We start from the raw sequence: 4,826 nt of genomic DNA, 5'->3' as shown, positions 1-4,826 counted from the left end.
GCTAATTTTTGTATTTTTAGTAGAGATGGGTTTTCACCATGTTGGCTGGGCTGGCCTCGAACTCCTGACCTCAGGTGATCCACCCGCCTCAGCCTCCCACAGTGCTGGGATTACAGAATTGAGCCACTGTGTGCCGACCACACTTTATTTTTCATTGTATTTATCATGATTATATGTAGTTAGCAATCTGCAACATTTATGTTTTCACATCCATTGATTTTTTTTTTTTCTTTTTTGTTTTGAGACGGAGTTTTGCTCTTGTTGCCCAGGCTGGAGTGCAATGGCGCAATCTCGGCTCACCGCCACTTCTGCCTCCCGGGTTCAAGCAGTTCTCCTGCCTCAGCCTCCCGAGTAGCTGGGATTACAGACATGCACTACCACGCCTGGCTAATTTTGTATTTTTAGTAGAAACAGGGTTTCCCCATGTTGCCCAGGCTGGTCACAAACTTCCGACCTCAGTGATCCACCAGCCTCGGCCTCCCAAAGTTCTGGGATTACAGGCGCAAGGCCCTGCGCCCAGCCTGATATATTTTCTAAATGGACGTTTAGGGAAGTTAAGTGATTAGTAACTCTTTGAATCAAATCTCTGTCTTTTAGTCTCTAGGCTTTGTAGCGTTGTGGAATGAAGCATTTGGTTTGAGTTTGTATTGTGATTCTTCCCCTTAGATAAGTGACAGTGAGTAAGTTCCCCAATCCCCCGGAGTCTAGCCTTCTGTGTAAAATCAGAATATATTGTTGTTTTCACAGGGTTGGGGCATAAGTGAGAACAATATATGTCAAGTGGCAAGACTTGCTGTATAGCAGGTACTCAGTAGGTTTTAGTTTCCTTCCTGCCCTAATCCTGTGGTCCTTTCTCACCACCATACTGTCTCTAGTCCATCTGTTTTATGTTTTTACCAAGAATTGGGGTAAATGTCAAGGTCAGAATTTCTTAACTTTGGCACCGTTGGCATTTTTGGCTGAATAATTCTTTGTTGTGGTGGCTGTCCTGTGCAGCATCCGTGATCTGATCTCTAACAGTGGATGCCAGTAAGCCCCTCCCCTGCAAATTGTGACATTAAAAAAGTCTCTATCCATTGCCAAATGTTCCGTAGGGTGCAAAATCGTCCCCGTTGAGAACCACTGCTCTAGCAGATGGTGCCCAGGATTGTGTTCAGGGTGGAGAAATGGATTCTTGCTGTAATCCTCAAGTGAGTGAATCCTTCTGCAGGCCATTATCACTCTGTTGTAGAGCTGAATGAGTCCTGCTGGTTCTTACCAGTACCAGCAGTATCACTCCATTTAGTCCTTTTAGAATAAATAGTACTTCATAGACTTTACTGACTTTTTGGGGGAGTGAATGTAGTAGTAATTGATTTTAATTCTTTTTTACTTTTAACAGTATTGATATATCTGAGAATGGTTAGATTCAGTTTGAATGAAATAAATAGAAATACGCTGTAAGAAAAATAGAAAAATGTGAAAGGTGTCAGAGGCATGGAAATGAGACTAATGAAGGAAAAAAAATGAAGAATTAGTAAGTTTATTTAGCATTCAGGTAAAACTTAGAGCCATATTGCTAGCATGGCCATAAAAGCAGTGGGATATGGGACGCAGGGAGATAAATTCAAGAAAAAGGAAAGACTAGCTTTTTAGAGGATCTCTTGAAAGTGAAAATGATTATGTATAACGTCTTGAAATGAACAGTATGGTTAAGATGTATTTCTGTGATGACAGGAGGATAGATTGCTTAGAATCAAGAGAGTTTATGATTCTTGTTAGGTGGCTTAACATTTTATTTTCTGCAGTGTTTATGTAGTCATAATAAGACTTTGTTGTTTGGGAAAGTTTATTAGGTACAAGTTGATGAAGTTTTAACTTTCACACCCTTAATTCAGGGGTTAAAGACACGCAGGCTCTTCGTGTACTCGTAAGTATACCTGACTGGCAATTAGAGTACGTTTTGGTATACAGGGTCTTTAGAAAGTAGTGACTGATGCAATTTAGGTTATAGTCTAGATCTTCACATGGTTAAAAAGCATTTGCTTTTCTGGGATGCCACAAAGAATTATTTAATAGCAGTGGTATTAGAGATTAGAATCGTGTGTGGTCTCATAGTCTTTCAGGACTTAAATACCCATCTGACAACAAGCATTTATTTTAAATTTTGGTTTCAGAATTTTTGATGTACCTTTAGTTTAGATGTATAAAGCATAATTTAAAAATTATGGCCATATATTGATTTAAAATAATGTTGAGGTTGGTGGAAGGTTTTCCTGAAAGGAACAATGAATGCTTGTGTGCATACTAATAAAGGGATCCCTTGAGAATGGTTTCTTGGTATAGGGAACATTCAGGCTTTGTTTGGGTTTTGAAAAGAGGATATGATCAGTCAAGCTTCTCAGCAAGGTTCATGCTAATTTGGAGGGGAAGACGGTCTTGGAATAAAATCCTGTTTGATTTTAAAGAGAGAATATTTGTGGGAAAAGATTGAAATAGTGAAAAAAATGTTTTTTGTTTTTTGTTTTTTGAGACAGTCTCTCACTCTGTCGCCCAGGCTGGAGTGCAGTGGTGTGATCTCGGCTCACTGCAGCCTCTGCTTCCTGGGTTCAAGCGATTCTCCTGCCTCAGCCTCCAGAGTAGCTGGGACTACAGGCACGTGCCACCACACCTGGCTAGTTTTTGTATTTTTGGTAGACACGGGGTTTCACCACTTTGGCCAGGATAGTTTCCATCTCCTGACCTTGTGATCCACCCACCTCAGCCTCCCCAAGTGCTGGGATTACAGGCATGAGCCACCACACCCAGCAAAAAAATGTTTAAAAACATTTTTTTTGGTCTGCTCTTTCTGTATTTCTTGTGTTCCCATCCTGATCATTAAAGGAAAGGAATATATGAAGTATATGCGTAGGTTTCCAGAGTAGGTAGTGGGGGTGAATGGTAGAATTAGAGATTGGTGAAATGCCTTATCAGTTACAGTAAGATAAAAATTGTTTTCTTTGAATAATAAGTTCAAATATGTCAAGTTAATTCAATCTAACAAATATGCTTTGAGTTCCTATTACGTACAAGTAATGTTCTAGTTTTACCTGGGTGATGTAAGGGTAAATCGTTCTAGTCATTATAGAAGAGAAAATAAAACAGAAACACAGTGGTAAATATACCATGAATCTAATGCAGCTTAAACTTCAAGTCTCTTCATTTACACAGGCCCCTTGTAAGTGTGTGGGAGGAGCCTTAATAGTATGTTTAGATGTTCATTTGCAAAATTAAGATTTTAGCTGTATTTGGATAAGATTGCTGTCCCCCCCTTTTTTATTTTTTATTTTTTGAGACAGGGTCTCGCTCTGTCAGCCAGGCTGGAGGACAGTGGCTTTATCGGCTCACTGCAGCTTTGACCTCCCAGATTCCTCCCACCTCAGCCTCCCGAGTAGCTGGGACTACAGGCATGTGTTACCATGCCTGGGTAATTTTTTTTTTTTTTTTTATTTTTTTGAGACGGAGGCTCGCTCTGTCACCAGGCTGGAGTGCAGTGGCACAATCTCAGCTCACTGCAACCTCTGCCCTCCGGATTCAAGCGATTCTCCTGCCTCAGCCTCCCGAGTAGCTGGGACTACAGGCACCCACCACCATGCCAAGCTAATTTTTTGTATTTTTGGTAGGGACGCAGTTTCACCATATTAGTCAGGATGGTGTCAAACTCCTGACCTTGTGATCTGCCCACCTCAGCCTCCCAAAGTGCTGGGATTCCAGGTGTGAGCCACCGCACCTGGCCCGTGCCTGGGTAATGTTTATATAGTTCTTTAGAGACAGGGATTTTGCCATGTTGCCCAGGTTTGTCTGGAACTTCTGGGCTACCAAAGTGCTGGAATTGCAGGCGTGAGCCACCATGCCTGGCCTGCTGTCACTTTTGTTTGTTTGTTTGTTTGTTTGTTTTGAGACAGAGTCTCACTCTGCCACCCAGGCTGGAGTGCAGTGGCACGATATTGGATCACTGCAACCTTCACCTCCCAGGTTCAAGCAATTCTCGTACCTCAGCCTCCCGAATAGCTGGGATTGCATGCGCATGCCACAGCCTGGCTAATTTTTGTATTTTTAGCAGAGATGGGGTTTTTCCATATTGGCCACGCTGGTCTCAAAGTCCTGGCCTCAAGTATCTGCCTGCCTTGGCCCCCCAAAGTGTTGGGATTACAGGTGTGAGCCACCAAGCCTGGCTTCCTGTCACTTTTGGTTCCAATTTACCATGTAATATATTTCTACTTGTGTTGGGTTGTAAGAGAGGGGTCACAGGAGTTTTGGAGAGAAATTTTGGAATAATGCATTTGTGGTTTTATATCTGTGTTTCTACTTTTGCAGGGGGAAACAGTAGAAAGAATTTAGTCATCTACAGATATTAGTCCTCAAGTAAGTTAGGACTCTTAGGAAACCACTGGCCTCACTAAGAGTTTTGACTAAACTTCAGAAGAAAAAAATCATTGAGCTATCAAGGACTATATGTTGATAGGAGATGATGAGTTGCATTCTGCTTGTTATATATGGAAGGTCAGATTCACTCTCCTGCATCGTTGGTCCTATAAAATAACAGCAGTTCTCATCCTCCTTTGGTAACAGTGTCATTAGAGCTGTATGTATTTCCCTTTTAGTTCTTGTTGGCTAAGTAGAAAAAAGGAAAATACCTTCTTTCAGATATTTGTTTAAAACTATGAAGGAAATACTGTGTTACCAAATGTAGTGGGAATGTTTAGTGAATTTTTTTTTTTATTTTAAAGGGCCGGGGTCTTTCTCTGTCAGAGCTCAGGCTGGAGTGCAGTGGTGTGTTCACAGCTCACTGCAGTCCCCAGCTCCTG

General features: G+C 41.6%; 1 protein-coding gene across 1 annotated transcript in view; it reads left to right on the top strand.

The window, feature by feature from the left end:
• The first annotated feature begins 1,106 nt into the window (after positions 1-1,106).
• The window catches only part of SPIRE1 (spire-type actin nucleation factor 1), a 208,556-nt gene continuing 204,836 nt past the window's right edge, over positions 1,107-4,826 (top strand). Inside the window, exon 1 of the mRNA XM_011985524.1 lies at positions 1,107-1,190. The gene's annotated coding sequence lies outside the window, so the exon portion shown is untranslated. The remainder of the gene's footprint in view (positions 1,191-4,826) is intronic.

Source organism: Mandrillus leucophaeus, unplaced genomic scaffold (assembly GCF_000951045.1).
Source record: "Mandrillus leucophaeus isolate KB7577 unplaced genomic scaffold, Mleu.le_1.0 Scaffold286, whole genome shotgun sequence".
NCBI lineage: Eukaryota > Metazoa > Chordata > Mammalia > Primates > Cercopithecidae > Mandrillus > Mandrillus leucophaeus.
This window is presented reverse-complemented; position numbering and strand designations above follow the sequence as displayed.